A 21,967-nucleotide genomic window follows, 5' to 3' on the forward strand; every position below is an offset into this window, starting at 1 on the left:
TGTAGAAAAGACAGACTCTCTCACCAAAAACTCCATAATTAGGAGAATAATTTATTACAAATAAAGGAAAATAAAAGAATAATCTTTAAAAGACTTTAACATAGTTATGCTTTGGATCCTCAAAGGAACAAAGGAAAGATAAATTGAAGAAAGCATAAAAAAGAATTAAAAATTGTGAAGTAAAAGCAGGCAAAAATAATATATGAACAGGCATATATAAGAATCAATTAGAGGACATGTTAAAACCACCACAGTCATTAAGATATACTATGGTGGTTTTAATAATGTCCACACATTCTTTAATACTTCTCCCTGTAGGCATAGAGCTTAATTTCCTTCTTGAGTGTAGGCTAGACTTACTCAATTCTAATGCATTGAGAACGGGAAGGGAAAAATAGTAACCTTTACAGAAAAGATACCAACTTAACCAAGTGATCAAGGTTAACTTTAATAATATTAAGTCAGAATGATATTTTATACTCCCTGACATAATGTGATAAGAAGAGCACTTAATCTCTGAGGCATTCTTCTCAAAAACCTATAACTAATATAATAGGCAACATCAAAAAAAAAATTTGAGGAACGTTTTACAACGTACATGTTTAATACTCTTCAAAAAAAGGTCATAAGAGACAAAGACTGAGAAACTCGCAGATTGGAGCAGACTAAGGAGACTTGATAACTAGATGTAATATGGTATCTTGGATTGAATTCTGAATATAAAAAGGATTAGTAAAAAAATTGGAGTAATCTGAATAAAGTTAATAGTATTGTATTAAAGTTAGTTTCTCAGTTTTGATTAATGTACCACAGTTTTATATAAGAGAACATTAGGAGAAAGTGAGTGAAGAATATATAGGAACTCTCTATCTTGTAACTCTTATATAAATCTAAAATTATTTCAAAATGGAAAGTTAAAAAAAATAAATGAATCAATTAGAAATTCTGAAAAGGATTTTCTAACTGGAAAAATATAATTATCGAGAAATAAGAAATCTCAATAAACAAAATACACTATCTTAAATGGACACAGTCAAAGAGAGAATTAGTGAATTAGAAGATGGTTCCAAGAAATTCACCTAGAAAACAGCATGAAAAGATAGAAATTAAGTATAATAAAAAGGCATGGAAGATAGGAGTGGCATCAGCAAAAATGGCAGAACATGCAGCCCATCTCTCCTCAGAAACACTGAAAAAACATGGCAAAAACTGTCTCAATCTTACCAGAACTCTGAGAGCTAGACAAAAGTTTACAGAAACCAAGTGAATGCTTAACCAGAAGAAAGGCCACTGAAACATATAGGAGCTCTTTGTGTTGTTTTTACTTGCCCTAGCGCCACCCTCTTCACTGGTTCAGAAGCAGTCTTAAAGATGGCAACCTGTGTTCTTGATGTGGGTACTTGCTTCTGGAGGAAGCAGAATGGACCTTGTTCCAAAGGAATATAGTTTGTATTTTTGACTTAGCTGTGGTTTCCCTGAAGGGCTGATGCAAAGGGCTTCCTTTTTTTTCACCCAACTGAAACTCAGTCAAGGCAGAGGGGCTACACAGAGTATTTTTTCTAAAAACATTGAAAGGCAAATGAAAAAACTGCTTTTCCCTGGGCAAAAAAATTATCAGTTTGGGCAAACAATAGACACACCAAAAGCCTGGGAGGAAAATGTAGGAAGTGATTTTGAGAGGAATAAAGGCTTTGAAAGGTTCCTGTGTCTACTGGAGAATCTAGAAAGCCACATACGTGAAAAAGGAAGGACAAATCCTTAAAAAACTGAGAAGACCATAGCTTTTACCTCAGGCTGATTTTTAGGCTCAGGTCAAGCATGAAGTAGATAGAGGTCAAGGTAGAGTTTCTAATTTTCCAACATTATAATAATATTTCCAACTTACTCTCAAAAGATCCAGAAAAGAGAAGAAGGTTCACTAATTTAGTAATAATTTCTTAGGCCTACTCTGTGATAGGTGTGGTGGACAGCAGAAGTCAGATTTGGACCTCATCCCTGCCCTCGAGGAACTCATAGACTGGGGGGAACCCATCTAACTAAAACACCAGACAATTTAAGGGCCATAAGATGTGTAAAAAGGACAATGGAAGCTCAGTGGAGGGAAAGGTTCAGGACTGGCTTCTTAAAAGAGGTCACAGAAGCTAATTTTATTTTATTATTATTTTTTAGATGAGGCAACCCTTGGTTGACCTTACAGATTGCAAGGACCTTGTCAGCTTACAATCCCTTATTTTTAATTTATTTTTTATTCCTACAGCACCTAGTCTTCCTCGGTGGTCTCCCATCCAAGTACTAAGTAGACCCGACCCTGCTTAGCTTCCAAAATCAGACGGGATCAGGTTCATTCAGAGTAGCATGGCCATAGACTAATTTCTGAAGAATGTAGAGAGTTTAAAGGGAGAGAGTTGGGTAGAAGTTGGCTTTGATTGGAAGGGTGGAGAGTGACTGCTCCATAACATACCAATCTTTCATTTCAGTTAGTGATGAATCCCCTCAAATTTAGCTGAGTACTTGGCAGTCAGCTATTCTACTTTTTAACCTCTCTTGCAGCTATGTATGACAATGTGACTACATTTTGGCCACCAACAGGGAAGTGAGGCAAGTGATGTTGGCAACTCTCAGGTCACACCATTAATAGGAAGCTGCTTGACCTTCTCTTCCTCTTTGTGATGTAGTAATGGTGAGTAAGCTTTGGCTTTGACCTTGAGGAGTGTAAAACCGTGGGTGGAATAACAAGTCGGACAGACCTAAGTCCCAGGGTACAGAGCCCTGACCAGCCCTGCATGGACTATAAGCTCAGACTTTTACCTGAGAGAGAAAAAGAACTTGTATCTTGATTAAGCCACTGATATTTTTATCTTCATCTAGTCAATAACCTAACTAATAAAAGCAGGAATAAGAGAAGGAAGACAATGAGAATATGAAACCTGCTTAGAAAACCAAATTGTCATCTTTTTTCCCTTCCTCTTTTCTAATCCATTCTCCTTTTCCTATAGTTATGTATAAATGAACACACACACACACACACACACACACACACACACACACACACCCCACAAGAAAAACATACTGCTTCTCCAAATCCCATTGGTTCCAGATTTTTAGCTTCAGATATATCAACAGACTCACATGTTCTGTGTTTTTCCTGCTTAGCCACCAATGAAACAGCCCTAAGGATGGAAATCATGTCCTCCTTCAAAGGCTCTCCCCAGAGCACAGTGAGGCAGTAGGCATTTGTCCAAGCAGTGGACAGGCACATCTCTTTGGTCACAGTGGGCAGAGGGTATAGCTTTCTTTGTAGAATTGGATTTGTAGGGAAAAGAGGAGCTGTGTTGTTTCTCAGAAGCTTTCTCTTTTCATAAAAGGGCATTTTGAGGAAGTCTTCAATGTGGAAATCACAAATGCTTTATGTTCCCCCTTTCCATCAGAACTTCTAACTTCTCTACACTACTTTACAGGATATATATTTTTTTAACACCTACAGCACCTGGTCTATCCTAGGTAGTCTCCCATCCAAGTACTAATCAGGCCCGACCCTGCTTAGCTTCCAAGATCAGATGAGATCAGGCACTTTCAGGGTGGTATGGCCACAGAATACAGGATATTTTAAGTGTTGTTTTGGTCTTCCTAGTATCCATGCTTCTGGTAAAAGAATTTTGATGAACTTCTAACTTCTCTACACTAGTTTACAGGATATTGTAAGTGTTGTTTTGGTCTTCCTAGTATCTATGCTTTTGGTAAAAGAATCCTGATTTTACTCTTAATTTTTGTTCATGTGGTATGGCCTGGGGCTGACCTAGCCATTGGACCCTAGGATTGAATATGTGATCTAGTCTTTGCCAAAGCTGGAGGTATTAAGAAAAAGGTTTTCAAAAGGCTAGAGTTACTACACTAGAAGAATATAAAACTAAAGCTGCTGGGATCAATTTGCCATCCCCTGAGGGGAGCCTATCTAAGAATAAAGTCAACACTAAGGAAAATAGAACCAAAGGGTAGAAGCCAACCCTGATGACTTCGAGAACTTCATACTCTATTCTATTTTATAACCTTTTATGCTTCTTAAAACACAATCATAGCATTATCCTGCTTGAGCTTTTTGAAAACCCTCAGAAGTAGACAGTGTCATCCCCATTCTACAGAGGAGGAATTTGTGATTCACAGACATAAGGCAACTTGCAAAAGCCACATAGCAAATTAGTGGCAGAGGCAGGACTAAAACTATATTAATTGCTACCCAATCCAACAGTCTGTCCCCTACATCACACTGTTAGGGACATCATTTACCCTCTGTAGTGGGAAGATCAGTACTCACAAAAGCCCATTGTGTTCAAGGAAGTTAATTCTAGGCATAGGTAGCTCTGTTAAGTCATTTATCCCTCTGGTCCTTAGTAAAGCCCCCTCTCCTTGGCCAGAGCCAAGGAGTCTCTCTTATATCAAATCCTGCACACCTGTTACTATGAGTGTATAGTCAGTGCTAATGACAAAAGGGTTCCTTCATCCTTCACAACTAAAGTTGAGGTCAGAATCAAGTGGTAATCACCATCCCAGGCTCCCAGGTCAAGTCTTAACATAAATGAGTATGTTGACATCACAGTTTTTCTACTATTAATGGAAATACAGCTGGAATAATCCATAAGAGAAAAATTTCTGGCTGCAGAAATATTTCAGCCAATTCTCCTTTATATATGAGCCAGATGGGAGAGGGTGGAGCCAGAGGAAGAGGTAAAGGATAAAACATCATTAAGGAAATTGTAAAAGAGGGAGATGAGGAACCCTAGTATTTCTGGGAAGGAATGTCAAGATGTAGCACTTAGCCTGTGCAAAGATTCAAAGGGTCTTTCACATCTTCCGTGTCTTCTTTCTTTCCTTTTACTTATTTGTTTATTTTAAAGCAGTCTGGGATTAAAAAATGCTGAGGATTTAACTTCTTTAATTACTTGGAAGACCATCTGTGCCTTGCTTTGATGCATGAACCCCTGCTCTGGCAAAGGAACCACATGCTAAGCTGGCCAGTTCTCCTTTTTTTCCAGCCTTCCCCACTCTCCATCCCTACCATCTGGCTATGTGATCATTTTTGTCAGAGAGTAGGTAGCTGGAGCTCTAGGCAGAAATAGTCCCCCACCCAACTGTGCCCTGATACCTTGGGGACTGGCAAACATCAGAGGACCATTTGACATCAGCCCATTCTTGGCCACCAACCAACATTCAAGCATTGCATCTGGCTGGAAACCTACTCTAGCTGAAGAAGTTTGTTTTTCTTCTTCATGGAGACTTATGCAGCTTTATCTCCCTTTCACAGACCTGACTTAAGTTCAAGGCTGAGTCATCAGGGTGAGCATGGGAATATCTTTTCTATACTTAAATAGAGGCTAAGGACATTATATCAGAATTCTAGTAATAATATATATTGATCTGGTTAAAATTTATTCCCTATAATGAAAAATCATGAGAAAAAATTGATTTTTCAGATTTATATTTGCCATCTAGAATGAGACTGTTCTGGGCTGTTTGGAAAGAGGAGTGGTTTAAATTATTGCCTTTTTTTTTTTTTTTTTTTTGCCATCGAGCAGCAATTTCCATTCAACTTCATCTACTCCCTACTCTCTCAAGAATATGGGGAAGAAATAAAATAGAGCTAAATATGGGGGCAAGAGAAGTAGAAAACGAAGAAAGTTGCCTACTTTTCTTATCAACTACTCTTTGTTGTACATCACTGTTCACTTTACCCAGCCATTTCTCAGACTGATCCGCTGCCCACTTCCCCACCCCCAACTTTACAGAGCGACCGCTTCTTTACTGGAAAAAGCCACGCCTCTTGGTTCAGAGCTCCCGGCTGGCCCAGCACCAGCACGAAGTCCATTAAGTGGACCTTGCTCATCATCCCTCTGTCTGTGTTTGTCAAGGATCTCAGTGTTTCTGAGTGTGATATCTCCAGGAAATCAGCATGAACTCAGGGTTTTTCTTTCTAATCTCTCACACGAGTTGGAAATGCTTCTCCTTTTCCTGGTAAATCTTCTGGTCTGAGTTAGAATCACAAGAGTTATGATCACCTGACAGAGAGCCTGTTTCTGGAAGCCGGGAGATACAGGGGCAAGGACCACTAAGGTTTATGGAATTAATGTCTGAAGCACTCGGTAAAGCGCTGTACTAATGTTAACTTTAGGCAATCATTTCAGGTGATTCCAACAACACAGAATTTGCTTAACACAGAACTCAGCTCTTTGCCTTGCCAGTGGAAGCAGAAATCAGAATTAGAGGGACTGGCAGAGATAAGAATATCAGACTCCCTTATTATGTAGGTGAGGAAACTGAGACCACCTCCTCTCATTGAGAGTGGTGGGCAAAGTGACAGTCCTCTGGCTTCAGTGCAGAAAAGGGCACAGAGCTCCACGTGGGTTGTGCAGTATAGTGGTTTGGAGCAACGGTTTTGGAGTCTGAAGGACTTTGGGTTTGAAAGCCAGTGATTCTGGGCAATAACCTCTACTCTCTAAACCTGTTTCTTTTGCTGTAAATTCGAGTTAATAATATTGTCTGCCTTATGAGACCATTAAAATAATTAAAAACAAAGATGGACATAAAACACTATATAGAACATATTAAGCATTTGAAAAGTGGCTAATATTGTGTGTTTCATTGCAGCATGTTTTTTTCCCTTCTTATAATCAATGACAGAAGAAATGAAGGAACTAGGAGGCTACACACTTTCAAGGCCATGCTCTGCAAGCATAAGTTAGCTGGTATGTCCAAGCTACCAAGGAGACCCACAACAAATAATTACTTCTTTTTACTGATGGGAAAACTGAGGAATAATGGAAATTCAATCTTCTACCATGGTGTAATAGAAAGAGCATCAATTTTGAAAGCAGAGTTTTGACCTGAATTCAAATGCTTGTTATTCTGCCTAGTTGCTTTGAGATCCCGGGCAAATTCCATAACCTCTCTGAGCCTTTCTGAGAGATGTTAATACCCATTACAGAGGGTTATTATGAGGAGCCAAACACATGTTAAATTGTGGTGGACTCCATTGTTTTTGCCTGTTCTAGTATCCAATATCCCTTTTTCTAATAGCATATTTTGATTTCCTTTGGGGAATTACCATTTCCCTGCTGCATTCCAAGCATGGATCTATCGATCAAGGTGCCCTATTGCCTAGGCCAACTGGGTTTTTCACCTAACTTTGGCCAGTCAGACCCTCGTTTTTTGTAATTTGAATCCTTTTCAGAGTGAAACAGAGATGGAGAATGGTTGGAGCAGATTCATCCCAGGTGGCACCCTGAAGAGACTCTCCAATAGTTCTTGCCATCTAGATCCCTGGTTCTTGTCTTTTCTAAGGCTTGGAGCTACAGCTGTCCTTTCAAGGCTCTGAGCACCCCCATGTCCTCCCAATGACTTCTTTTTTCAATATTATGTTAGCCAGAGTCAATTCTGTTACTTGCAACCTCAGAACTCTAATTGCTGCACAGATGTTTAATAAATATTAGTTTTCTTTTAACTATCTACCTATTTCCAGCAATCCCCCATACTCTCGTATTCACCCAACATATAGAATATTCTCGTGTTTCAGGACAACCTAAACAGTGGACTTCTGTTGTATTTTGATTGGAATCAGGTCTAGACTGTTGATTTGGTTGTTGCCAATTCATTAGCAAATCTTATCAGGTCTACATTTAAAGCATGCAGAATCTGATCACCTCTTTCCTCTACCACTTCACTAGTGTAAATTACACTCATCTCTTGCCTAGACTATGTAATAATTTCTTAACTGTTCTCCATGTTCTCATTCTTGCATTTTTATCCATTCACTACCCAGGAGGCAGTGTGATTTAAAATAAAAAATAAACCACACCCCAGCTCTCAACCTTTCAAGGATTTCCCATTGCACTTAAAATAACATGAACTTGTAAGACTTTGCTCTTGTCCTCCTCTTTGACCTCGTTCCTTTCCACTCTCATCTTTGTTCACTGCTCTTCACCAACATTGGCCTTTCTGCTCCTTAAACATGACAAACATATTGTTGTCTTAGATATTTGTACTTGCTATTCCCTAAGTGTCCCCTCCCTGTGTATTCGCATGGGTCTCTGCTCACTCACTAGCACATAATGGATGTGCAAAAGATAGATACTTGTTGAATTAATGAATGGATAGAGTTCTGATATATCAATGAAATGGGATACTCTGAAGCTGTTAGAAAAGAATAAGGAATAAGGTATAATGTGCTAATATGGAATGACCTCTAAGAAATACACAGTAATAAAAAAGAAAGAAAGAATAAAAAGTGTGTAATAGATAATAGGCTTCTCTTTGTGTAAAAAAGATATATTTCTGGAAGTTTACACAAGAAATCGATAGTATCAGTTGACTCTGGGGGTTAGGGCTGTCTGTGGGAAGACTTACTTTTCACTGTATATCCTTTTGTATTTATGATAAAATTAATTCTTCAATAAAAAGTAGTAATCCAAAAGTAATCAGTAGTAGACTAACAAAAAGAAAATAAATATTAAATAAACCTAAGACAGTAATTGTTATAATTTGGTACCATTAAATTCTACGTCTATTTTTTTGGTCTGTTTGAGCTCATAGTGCTAACTCTATTAAAATGAGCTGACCTACAATGTTCCTTCAACACTCTATTCTTTCCATTAGTTCTGATGTATTTAAATATGGTGAAAAACTTAATCTACAGTAATATAACATAGGTCAAAAGTAAAATTAATCAAGAGCGCAGGTCAGAAACACTTGCATATTTTTATAGTACTTAATAATTGAATTATTTAATTTAAGCCAATGATTAAAAAAATAAATTTGACTTAATAACGATTTTATGAAAGGAAGTAACTACTTTAGGAACAAATGAACAATTTTCTTAAAACTTCTATAGGTCTTTCTTGCTGCCATCCATCTTGGCCGCTGCTCTTGGTTGGGGGCCATCCACCAACTAAGTCAGGGAGATGGTGGCCACAAAGAAGATGAAAAAGTTGCTAGAGTCCATCAACTCTAGGCTTCAACTTGTTTTGAAAAATGTAAAGTACGTGCTTGGGTACAAGCAGACTCTGAGAATGATCAGACAAGGCAAAATGAAACTGGCCATCCTTGCCAACAAACTGCCCAGCCTTGAGGAAATCTGAAATAAGAGTGCTGAGCCATGTTGGCCAAGACTGGTGTCCTTCACTACAGTGACAATATTGAATTGGGAACAGTGTGTGGAAAATATTACAGAGTATGCACCCTAGCTATCATTGATCCAGGTGATTCTGATATTAGAAGAATGCCAAGCAGACAGGTGAAAAGTAACTCATGCAAATTTTTTCTTTAATAAAACTGGCCAGAGCTTGTTTTGAAAACTGCAAAACAAAACAAAACAAAAACATGTAGATTTTAGTCAATGATTTTCCTCTTCAATTTTTTTATGCCAAAGTATTTTAATTTTAGACATTCTTAAATCTCTTTTCTTACATAGCAAAAATGATCTAATTCTCAATTCTCATTCTAAGTTCTCTATTTGTACCAAAAATGACTTATACAGGTAGTCTGTCCAAAGCAGGATCCAAGCACAGACCACAGTTTAAATCTTTGAATCTGTTATGTTTCTTAAACCTTTTTAAATTTAGAAAAGCATTTTTTAATAGGCGTTATGTATTAGAGCAGTTTTAGGTTCATGGCAAAATTGGGCAGAAAGTACAGAGAGTTGACATATAGGCCCTGCCCCTCCACACACACCATCTCCCCAACTATGAACATCCCACACCACAGCAGTTTTTAAAATTTTTATTTTGGTAAAACGATAACAATGAAAAATATTTATGTATAACATAAACATTTCTGTTTTAGTATTTTTAGGTGTATTTCTCCTTTCTTTTCTTTTCTTTTTTTTAAATGATGCTAGCTTGCTAAAGAACCTGGGCCAGTTTTTCTGTAGAATGTCCCACTTTCTGAATTTTCCTGATTTCTTCATTGAGTTGTCATTTAATTTGTTCTTCTTTCTTATTTCCTATAAGTGAAAGTTAAATTTAAAGGCTTGATTAGTTCAGGTTGAACATTTTTAACCAAAATATATCATGGGTGATGCTGTATATTCCCTCTCCCCACCTCTTAGGGAAATACATAACACTGGTTTGTCCTACTATTAATGAGGTTTTTCTCATGAGCCCACAGGGTCTTTATTACCTTCAACTCAAAATAATTTACATGCCAAAGTGGCACTTTTTTGGGGAGGCCTGTTCCGAAACCCTATAAAGAAATACACAACACAAGGAAATACAAATTAAAATCCAACCAAAAACCGTTGATCACTCCTCTGGCAAAGTCAAAAAAATTGATAATTTAAAATGGTAGTAAGGACACAGCAAAACAGATACCTCCATATACTTTGGTTCTAGCTTAAATTGATTAAATCTCTTTGATAGGCAATTTGGGGAAAAAGGAAAGCCGTGGTGAATGGGAATCCATGCTGTTGGATCCATGAAAAGCCTCCATTCCTGCCACTATGACTATTTTGTTTATGTGCCCATTGTGCCTTCTATGGGGTGGTCAATGACAAAGGCCTTCTGTTATCAACTGGTCGAGTCATTTTCTTTACTTGGTTTTGTAGTGCCTCTTATGTAATGGAGTCTCTCTGATATGCGTTAATATGTTATGTACTGAATTATGTCTCCCCCAACCCACACCCCCATTTCATATGTTTAAGTCCTAACTCACAGTACTACAGAATATGACTGTATTTAGAAATAGACCTTTAAAGAGGTGACTAAGTTTACAGTGAGGTTAAGGTAGGCCCTAATCCAATCTGACTGGTATCTTTTATACAAAGGGGAAATTTGGACAAAGAGACACCAGAGATATGCAAACACTGGGTGTATCTGTGCACACAGTGGATTAATTGTGAACTGAACTTGGGTCAGGACTCCATTTATTATCTAGTCTTCACATGCCTCCATTCTAACTGGGGACCACTAATGCTGTTTTGGGTCCTCTAGAATCAATTTCATCTCAAACTCTGTGTCCAATAGTCCTTGAATTGCTGGGATAATATTCCGCTTTCCCTGGTGTATGGCTGCCCAAGCAAATGATAGTACATCCTTTTGGGGAAAAATTGGGGCTATCTTTGCCATATGTACTTGCCATGGTGTTGCAGGGTTCTTCCTTCTGAAGACCTGGCCTATTCTTCAGTCACTGGGTTCCAGGCCTAAACACTGCTTCTGGTCCAGGAACTGGGCAATGAATGACTTGGCCCCTCGATCTTCTAGCCTGGATTTTGATTGCTAGGTTGGCCATCTTGACCTTAGGAACATCGTATACTATTAGCCATCTCTATAGCTCTCTGCAGGTCAGGCCCTTCTGGCTGTCGTTTCAACCTCATTGCTTATTATGATAATTGCATCTAAGTTGCTTCTGATGGTTAAGTGCTGCCATCTTGCCTCTATTATTTTGGGATCCTATCATTCCCATTGCCACCAAGGAGCTCTGTTTGAAAGTGCAGAGGCAGCTACCATTGAGCCAATACCTCTTTCCTCAGATAATTCCTTAGGGCCTTCATGTGGAAGAGTCATTTGGTGAATTTTCTGGTTTTACCTGCTGTACCCACTTCAACTTTTCTCTTTGCTGAGCCTTTTGATCTCTAATTTCACCATCCTCCACAGCAGTTCTGACATTCCTATTTTATATATTATGAAATGTACTGTGCTTTCCCCAAGCTCTTATAAACCATCCTAGCAACATGTTAGTACTCTCTCAGGGTCCTTGCCAGTGTGTTATATCCTGTGTCTCAGGAGAACAACCCCATATTGATAACCTCTTCCTCAAATTTTAGGTTCAACTTTTCCCCACTTTGATTGAACCTCAGAATTCTCAGAATGCAGTCGTATTTATATTCTCCTGGCTTCTGTCGGTACATATTAGTTAAGTTCTATTGCTCCTTTAGGTTCCTTTATAGTCCCTTTCCCCCCATATCAGGTCCTGGCCTTTTGGGTTGTTACTTAATCCTAGTTATTGGTCTAATGGCCAGGTTGGGATGTTGGGGTAGATCTAGATGGGGAGGCACATTTCTTATAAGGCAGAGATTTCTCCAACATCTTTAAGCAAGGGGGAGAACTAAACTTTAACAAGAATTGAGCAACTTATAAAGGCCCAGAGGTACAGAGGAAACTGGAGATTCAAGATTTTCAAGTAGATAGACCCAGATATTGCCATCCCATGTCTCCCATTTGCAATCCTTCCCAAGCAGGTCTCTAATCTGGGTATAGTCAATTTACTACGGCTGAGAATTCAACCTCTCTGGAGCTCTGCAGATCTTATAAAGTCCTAGGCCTGATCTTGATCATCAGGTTTTTCTGCCATCTGGCTGCAGGAGAAGAAAGTCTCTTTATATATTGCGAAGAAAGCCCTTTGACTTTCATACTTAGCATTTATAGTCTTTCTCCAACCTACTACTCTCAACGAAAAACATCCTATTACTTCTCAGAGCTTGATACATTATGCTGTCCCATCCCCCATACATTCCTTTCCTCGGGCAAAACATACCAATTTGCCACAAGTGAAAATTTTATTACTATCACATGCTAGTGTCTAACATGCTCCACCTACCTCTAGTGGCAGTATCCTCATTGCCAGCAGGTTGGTGAGTGATCCAACTCTCAAATCCCATTTCAGAGTTTGCTTTCTTGGCTCACTCCTGGCACCAATTATTGTTAATCAGGTACTCTAGGAAGCAGACAGATTTGAATCCTGAAAGTTTATTGGAGAGTGCTTTCAGGATCATTGTGGGAAAGTGAAGGGAACAGGATTGGGCAGGAGAAGTTAGGCTGCAATGCATTCACAAAAAAGCTTCAGTCTATTCCATGTAAGGTATTGGAGCTAGGATGGCCCTGCAGAATTGTCCCTATTTGGAGCCAGGGTAACCAGGTCTTTGAACGTGGGCTGCCCTAGGGAAGAAGGCATGATTTTAAATGAAGCAGCTTTTCTCTGGTAAGTAAGTCTGTGTGGGGTGCAAGCTATCAGCTATTAACACTCCCAGCAGTTGGGGGAATGAATGTTTCAGTTTTGAAGGGTGGGGATCTGGGGAGCACACCGTAATATACTAAAATATACTTCCTATTGCTTGAACCATTTACAATGGGAAACTACTCATGTGTTTTGTTTAAAAATGTTTAAAAGCATTTTTAAATAAGCAAGCAAAAAGAAGAAATTAGAAATTACCCATAATCTTTCCAGCAAGAATTAACCACTGTGAATATTTTGACATGTGTCCTTTGGAACTTCAAATTCAAAATTATGTTGTGTATAATTTTACAAAAATGAGACCATCTTGTGTATACTGTTAGTTTTTTTAACAGCAATATTTAATAAGCACCTTTTCATATTTACATACTTCTATAACATCTTTTTTTTAAGACTTTTTTAGAACGGTTTTAGATTTACAGAAAAAAAATTGAGCAAATAGTAAATAAAGAGTTCCATGTATTCTCAGCCCCACCAGTTTCCCTTATTAATACTTTGCATTAATTTAGTACATTTAATGTTACAATTAATGAACCAGTATTAAAGTCTATAGTTTATATTAAGGTCACTGTGTTATACAGTTCTATGGATTTTGACAAATGCATAATGTTATGTATTCATTGTTACAGTATCATGCAGAATAGTTTTACTGCCCTAAAAATGCTCTGTACTTCACCTATTCATCCCCCTTCACCAACCCCTGGCAATCACTTACTGGGCCTATAAGTTTGCCTTTTATGACATCTTTTTTAATGGCCACAAAACATTGTGTCCTCTAGCTGGATAAATCTACTGATGCTGTTACCTGACTTAAAAGACTGGAATGGTAATAACAAACCTTGGATTCACAACAGTAGCAAATCAAACTTTGCTGAACCTCCCCCTCCCCCGCACAGGATTCACTTGCCCATGTGCTCACACTTAACTGTGTATTTATGTTTTATTATCTTTGGGCAAAGGAACGTTTTAAATCTCACATACTATCTTGGAAACCAGAAGAAAACATCTGGCATTTACTCTAACGGGAGAACCAAAGCAAAGCTATAAACACCATCTGTCAATTTTTCCTTCCAAAGGAGCCTTTCCAAATTTTCAGAGGTTCTCTTTGCCAACTCCTGGTCACAGCAGCATCAGAAGCAAATAAAATCATTGAAGTTTTAATCATGTTCTGGGCTAGGAGGCTGGGCTCCCAGAGCGTCCTGCTGCACAGGTGCACATCTTCATAGGCCACTGCAGCTCTCCTTCCACAGGTGCCAGTCTCTACCTCCTCATGCAGGGCAGCCATGTATGGATGTGTACTTTGTGCTCTGCACAAAAGTGCCTGGCTGAGGGATCCAGAGAGGAATGAAATTCAGCTGCTCTCAGTTTGACAAGCTGTATACGTTGGCATTGCATCTACTCAGGGTACATTTTTCTATTTTGCACAAAGGTACAGGTTAGATTAGTAGCTGGTCTTGTCCTGGAGCTCACTGAGATTATTTAACTTTATTGTGTTGTTACCATGTTTGTCTTCATCCTAAGGTTCTTGATGATTGAAATGTGGTCTTATTTAATCTTTGTTCCCACTGCAGCATAGGGGTAGGTGTATAGTATACCTCAGTATATTAGCTGAATAAATTACTAGGGACAGGGTTCTTTTAGCTCAGTGCCAGGACAGTCTCCTCACACCATTTAAAAATAATAAAATTAATTATCTTTTACTATTACTATTTACTATTGACTAATTGGCTTTTATTCTTTTACAAGATGGCTCTTATCATACTAGTTCTCCATCTAAACTACTCAATAACTTTTCGAAGTTGGTTATTACATATTTGTTCTCAAACCCCATTCTCTGTTCTTCTAAAAACTTCATTTCCCAGCTCCTTTGCCAACTGGATACTAGCTAGATTCAGTCAATGGGAAGCACTGGCAGGACATTGAAGGGTGGGAGGAAGAGAGAAATCAGGGTAGTTTTTCCTCTTATGGCTGAGGGAGCACTTTCCAGCAGTAGCTCCCATCTTCTACATGGTTTCTACTTCCCCTCCTTTCTTGGTCTCAAGTTCTGCTGCCCACCCACCTCCAGCCAAGTCCTGCTCTCTCCAGAGCCACAATTTATAGTTTGGTGTATATCCCTTGTCTTTTATCTGTGCTTAAACATACATACATACACAGATATGTGTGTGTGTGTGTATATATATATATATGTATATATATGTATGTATGTAAATATATATGTGTATATATGTAAATATATATACATATATATATAATTTTTTTTACAAAAATGGATATAACAGACATTATTCTGCAACTTGCTTTTTAACTTCATAATATATTGTGATAGTCACTGCCAAATTGCTCTATAAAAAAGTTTCACCAATTTATATTGCCATTAATGCTTGCTTCTCCATCCATGCCAGCACTGGATGCAGTTAATCCTTTTTAGCTTTTGCCAATTTGTTAGGTGAAAAATGGGGCCTTATTTCATTTTTTAAAATTATCAGTGATGTTGAACAATTTTTATGAGCTATTTGTGTTTCTTCTTTAGTGAACTTCCTCTTGAATAAGTTATATCCATATTTTTCTATTGAATCATTCCATTTTTTTCTTAATTATTTGTAGAGGCTCTCGTGTATTGGAGAAATTAACCATTTTTCTGTTATATAGGTCACTAATATTTTTCTTTCTAGTTTATGTTTTCACTTTGTGTAGATTTTTTTTTTTGGGGGGGGGGCCATTATCAAATCTATCAACTATTTCTTTTATGGCTTCTGAATTTAGTGTCCTGATCAGAAAATTTCTTCCCACTCATGATTCAAAAAATATTCTTCCATATTATCTTCTAACATTTTTGAGTTGTTGTGTGTATGTTTATATTTTCATTCTTTTGGAATTTGAAATCATCTTTATCCATTCAGGATAATTGCATCTTCATATGATAGTCATCACATAGGTCTTAACATCAGAAGGAACCTCAGAGGTTACCCAGAGACCTGAGTCCTTAATTGTAGTCTTGTGTTTCTGAGAAAGGGCAAAGGATTTCAGTCTCACCTCCAAGGTTCCAGTGATTCATCCTGACTTTTCCATTGGATTTCCCTGGAAAAAAGGTGCCAATGACTTTATTTATAGCTTTAGAACTGTTAAACCCAAGCCATGCTTCTTCTCTCTTGGTCTCGCCAGCCTATTTCCCTCTGCTTTTCTACATATACCCTTTGTACTACTTAGTGATTCTGAATTTTCCTGGAACTTTCTTGCATCCATGCCTTTGCTCAAACTGCTTTGTTTTAATTGCTTTTGGCACCCTTCATTCTACCTGTCCTCTAAGGCCTACCTTAAATGCTTCAATTCTCCATGAAGTCTCTTCCTCAATTTCTCAAATCCACCCAAACACTCTCTCCTCTCTACTCTTCAGGCATGGAATGTGTTACTTAGGGAACTCAGGCGATTATCTGCCAGGTACCATCTTTATCTGTACAACTGTCTGATTCCCTCACTTGACCTCCCTGAGAGCATCTTTGTAGACTCATGGCGCCTGGCTCATGCTAGGACTTAGTCAATGCTGGACAGCTAAATGAATAAAAGATTGTAGAGTTGGTTGTCTGTCTTTCCTGTCTCCTCTGCTCTTAGACTCCCCAAAAGTCTAGTGTATGAAGGGAGGGAGAAAGAGTAGGAAAATAGGGAGTGGAACTGGTGCCTCTTGGCCTGAAATGCTGTTTCTAGAACAGCAGGTGTGCTGCCAATGTCTAGATGCACTGGGAGGGGAAAGACACAGGGTAGGGGTAGTAGAGGGCTGGCATCCTGTTCAGTCTTTTCTGGCCACAGGTGAGTTACTACAGGGATTCATATCTGGCAACTGACAAGTATGAGTCACTCCTAGGAAGGTGAATTATTTGTTTTTCCAGGAAGGAAATGTCTCCACTTCCTTCCTATTTCTTAAGGATAGGTGGCACACAGCAGGCTGGCCTAGGAGTAGGTGGTTAGAAAACTGGCTCCCACTTAAAGCAAAAGGCAGAGAAAGAAATATTATTATTGTATCAGGAGACCTCTGATGGGGAATCTCAAGAAGTCCCTGTCTGATAGGGGAGGCTTGTCTTTGGTCTCAGGGAGTCCTATTTTGAGAGAAGATGAGTAGGCCCAGCCCTCCAAAGGTTTTTCCTTCCTAAACTTCCATGGCGCCATAGTCTTCTGATTCCTTTTCTACTTCTCTGGCCACTACTTTTCTATCTCTTTCTCCGCTTCCTCTTCCCATGCCCTATTTGTCAGTGTTCCAAAGGGTCCTATCATCAGAAATTTTAATTTGAATTTCCATTTTTCTAGCCAAACCTGCAAGAATTTGCCTCAGGTCAAAAATCTTAAAGTCATCCTTAAGTCCTCTCATTTCCTTACATTGTGCAACTAATCTGTGAGTAAATTCTTATGGTTCTACTTTCAAAAGGTATCCAGAACCTGACCATTTTAAATCACCTTCACTGCTACTACCACTCTGATAGGGTACTATCATTTCCTGCCTGGGTTATTGCAGTAACCACTAAGTGTCTCTACCCTTGTCCTTCTTGCTTAGTGTAATAGCTAGAATGATCTTGATAAAAGGTTAGATCATTTCCCTTTTCTGCTCAAAACTCTCCAATGGCTTTCAGCTCACTTAGAGTAAAAGTCAAAGTCCTGAAAAGATCTACAAGACATTATGTGATTTAGCCACCTGTTAACTCTCTGACTTAAATTCCTGCTACTCTGTAATTTGTTCATTTCACTCTAGTCACACTAGGCTGCTTAATGTTCCTAGAACATAGGTGAGCTTCCACCTTAGGACCTTGGTAGTTACTGTTCCCTTGGTCTGGCATTTTCTTCTACATATCTGAATGACTCATTTCCTGACTTCCTTAAGGTCTTTAGTCACGTCACCTTTCCCTGGCCATCCTTTGTAAATGTCAACCATGGATATTTCCAATCTTCTTTCCCTTGCTTTATTCTTTACACCTGTTACCATTATTATTATTTCCCTCTAAAATGTAAGCTCTGTGAGCAGGGATTTTTTGTTTGTTTATTTAAAAAAATTAATTACTTTTTCTTTTGGTAAGATGGTTTCTTTTACATACTTCTGTATCCCCAGTGTGTAGAATAGTGCCTGATATATTGCAGGAACTCAATAATACTTGTTAAATGAATGAAATTTTATTTGTTCAAGGACTACCAATATACTACACGTGTACTCCTTCTTTCCTGATTTCCAAGCTTACATCCCCTCCTGAACATTTCTCCAGAAAACGTGCCATCATCTTAATCTCAGTTTAGCCAGGTGAACTCATTATTTTCTCCCTTAGGACTTCAGTAAACCTTAGATCTTTCCTGTTTCTGTTAGTAAGAGACCCCCAAAACTTGGCTCCTCCTTCTCCATTATTTCTCCTTCCATCTCTAAGTCTTGTTGAGTCACTCTCTTAAGTCTTTTTCTAGTTCATCCCCCTAGTCTCCATCCCCGCTGTTTCTGCTTTATTTCAGGTGTGAATCTTTTACCTTTCCACAAATCTTCTGTGGCTGTCCATTACCTGTTCAATTAAGTAGGCAAATAATCAAGAATTGTTGGTTTGTTATTCTCTGCTTACTTTAACTACCCCCCCCCACCCTTCTGGAATGCCCACCTTCTCTCATTGTGAGTTAAAACTGCTGAACTTTTCAGAGTACAAATATTCTCTCCTCTGGAGTTCTGGAGAGAAAACAGGGCTGGAAAATTAGGCATGAGAGTGTACACACACTTTGTGTACATAGAAAGTGTAGATGTAAATCCCTTAGCCAAAAGTCAATTTTTCTAGATCAACTGATGCGCCATTAGCACCCTCTTACTCTTCCACGAGTCAACTGTCTATGCTTCTATTTCCTCCACTACTTAGAAACTTTCGTGAACAAACATTCATCTCATTCAGTAAGGAATCCTCCATGCATATGATTCTGGAAGACACTCAATAAGCGCAGAAGGCAGTAAAGGTTTGGAATTGGATTACCTGATTTTTAAACTGGTTGAATGTCAGAATTGGAGAAAGATTTAGTGGTCACCTTTCAATCCATTCATTTGTAAATGGGGAAAGTGACACCATTACCAGCAAGAGTGGGCCTTTTACCAGGTCTGTGACCGGGCACCAGAAGCCAGACATGCTGATTCCCAAATAGGTCTTCTTGATAAATCTTTGCGCGTCCCTTTGTGTTTCAAGGATCCTGGGATTCCGTCAGATAGACGTCTACCGTGCCTATCTTCCAGTAGTGTATTAGTCCCATTGATCTGAACTCATTTTCCCGCATCCCATCTGCCCTCCACTCCTTCAACTTTGGTCCCCACACTCTGACCCTTCTGCCTCAATCTGCTTCTCCAACCCCTACGCTTTACTCTCTTAGTGACTCTCTCCTTTCTTTCCTACCTTTGGGTCAGCAGAGTTCACCCAGTCCAATTGCAACGCTCCAGGCAGCAGTAGTTCAGCACTGGAAGAGAGATTAGGGATCTCACGGTCAGCTCCTCCCATAGGCCGAGGTGGGAGGGGTGGGTGGACGCGGCGCCATGACGTCAGACGCCTAAAGGGGCGGAGCGATGGGGGAAGGTGGAGGGAAGTAGGACTTCAACATGGCGGCTGTGGGTCTGGCGGTGGCTACGGTGACGGCCTGGCCCGGGGTGGGCAGAGTTGAAGGTGGTGGCATTCGCTCTCCCTAGGGGCCGTTAAGGGCTCAAGAGGGACCGGGCTTGAGAAGTCGGTTGGCGCCAGCACCTTTTGGCTTCTGGAACGGCGGCGGCAGCGGCGTTCAGGTGAGGGGGCCTCCTTTTGGGGGGAGAGGGGCGGAGTTGGGGGAAGGGGACCGGTACCACGAGATGGATGGGGGAGGGAACCAGGGGAATAGGCTAGAGGCCCTGCTGGATGAAAGGAGCTGCCGCTGAGGGAGTTGGAAAGGGAAGAGGCCAGAGTTCCTTGACTTGGGAAGAATTCAGGGTGAAGGGTCGGAGTGAGGAGACCAGAGTTGGAGGGGCTGAAGGCAGATGTAATGTGGGAAAATGAGTTCGGATTAAGGAGACTAATACATTCCTGGAAGACAGGCGCAGTACATATCTATCTGGCTGGACTGAGAGCTCGATGGGAATTAGAGGATGTCGGGGGAGAGGGATTCAGGTTTCAGTGAAGAAGGTAAGTGATGGGGAGTTGAGGGTGAGCTGGGGACGTGAGGTGCAGATTTAGTTCTCCCTGAAGCGATGAGATTTGGGAGAAGGGGAGGAGACCAAACGCGAGGTGAGTGATCTTTGGGGATATCTTTGACATTGTCTGGTCTTTAGGTATGTTTATCTTGCCTCTTTTGTTTCTTGGGTGGAGTCTTACCTGTACAGTCCATCTGGGCCTCAGAAACAGCCCCAGATCTTTCTTGTGGAATATCAAGTTATACAGTTCATTTATTTGATCTATATCAGTCATCTCTGGTCTCTGTGTTACAGTCACATGTACTGTTTTCCAGACTAGTCTCTTAAAAGTATGGCTGGGCATAAAAATGGATTTTATATTAACTGATATTTAGAGTTTTTAAGACAGCGTAGAGTGTTGCAAAACTGGATTTGGTAATTTAGTTACTTAACTATTAAATATATTTTGTTCTCTTTCCTCAATTCTGTATTAGTATTTGAGAATTTGGATAGATATGGATGTTTTTTCTTTAGAATTTTGTCAGATTTGATGGTGGGGAAAACAGGGCACTTAGTCTAGTGATAGCTAGCTTTTTCCAGTTAATGTCTCAAACTAGTTAAACTGAAAGTTTCTGTATTATTTTATAGCAGAGATTGTGAAATGTCCAAAGATTACATTGTCTGCGTTTACGTATTTTTAGTGGAGTTTTATAAGTTAAATTTTTGTTTCTAATCCGTCCTATTTTTTGTTATTTATTCAACATTTATTGAATGCCTGTTGTGTGTTGCATTAAGAGTCATAATTATGGAAATGGGAAATTAATGTTTTTTTAGTGAGCATCTATCACTGCACAGCAAATAACTTGCTATGACCTCATCGGAAGATAAAATATTGTTTTAGAAATGAAGACAAAAGAAAAAATTAAAGTATGTGAATATTAGAACTTCTTAAATTTTTCTTTGTTTCGTATTTGACTCATTACCTCATGATGACATTTTCTGTATATCTGAAAGATTTTATTTTTCATTTTGATTTCGAAGAAGACAATAATAGTATCTTGATTAAAAAAATATTAGATCTTAGGCAGTTCTCATCGATGGTGGTTAGTTCACACTTTTTGGTCTGGCAGATGTCACTTTATCTTGTGTTATGTTTTATGTCTTGACTGTAATAAGGTATTTAAAATGAGATTCCTGAAGTTTAATTCAGTGACTAAAATTCTCTCAAGTATTTTTAGCATTATATATATTTTAATTATCCCACAGTGTAAGATTATACATTTTTCCTGTTCTCTAATTATATTGTTGAATGTTTTGAGATTTTTCATATGTAGATTATTTTAAGTGTAAATTTTTTCTCTACAGACTAACAAAAACCATAAAAGCCAACCATCAGTTCATTAATCAGATAATCTTCTTTAGATAGTCTTTCTCAATAAATGCAAAAGGTAGTACTCAATACCTTAAAGTATTAAATAGCTTTTTCTTAGACTCAAAAAAATTTTTTTTTGATTTGAAGCTTAGAAATCAATTGAGTTTAGTTTCTTACATAGCATGGGAATCTCTGGTTCTGTATCATGAAGATAAGTGAAAATCTATCATCTTTTCCAGAGTCTAATTTCTTATAGGAAAGAGCCATTCAGTTAGAAAAAGGAGAGTATTGCTCTTCTAACCTGTAGCACACAGTTTCTTGTAATATAGGAAAATAATTTGAATGTAAAAGTAATATTTTCCTGTGAATTGAGAGATTATTTCAAGCTTTAAAAATTTTAGGTGATTGTAGCAAGATTTACAAAGGAAAAGGTGCTAACTCTGGACCTATGGTAATGAGCTAGGCATTGTTTA

At 38.8% G+C, this 21,967-nt stretch overlaps 1 protein-coding gene and 3 pseudogenes across 3 annotated transcripts in view; 2 read left to right on the forward strand and 2 right to left on the reverse strand.

Moving 5' to 3' along the window:
• Positions 1-2,248: 2,248 nt before the first annotated feature.
• LOC111732276 lies at positions 2,249-2,367 on the reverse strand (annotated as a pseudogene).
• Positions 2,368-3,475: 1,108 nt separating this feature from the next.
• LOC111732257 lies at positions 3,476-3,595 on the reverse strand (annotated as a pseudogene).
• Positions 3,596-8,901: 5,306 nt separating this feature from the next.
• On the forward strand, positions 8,902-9,313 carry LOC111732241 (annotated as a pseudogene).
• Positions 9,314-19,527: 10,214 nt separating this feature from the next.
• The window catches only part of UBAP1 (ubiquitin associated protein 1), a 60,270-nt gene continuing 57,830 nt past the window's right edge, over positions 19,528-21,967 (forward strand). The window contains exons 1-2 of one of the 3 annotated variants that reach the window (XM_023524069.1): positions 19,547-19,762; positions 20,048-20,135. The gene's annotated coding sequence lies outside the window, so the exon portion shown is untranslated. Of the gene's footprint in view, positions 19,763-20,047; positions 20,136-21,967 lie in introns of all 3 variants that reach the window. The other 2 variants (XM_011381418.1, XM_023524070.1) reach the window with 2 other exon arrangements.

Source organism: Pteropus vampyrus, unplaced genomic scaffold, assembly GCF_000151845.1.
Source record: "Pteropus vampyrus isolate Shadow unplaced genomic scaffold, Pvam_2.0 Scaffold436, whole genome shotgun sequence".
Taxonomy (NCBI): domain Eukaryota; kingdom Metazoa; phylum Chordata; class Mammalia; order Chiroptera; family Pteropodidae; genus Pteropus; species Pteropus vampyrus.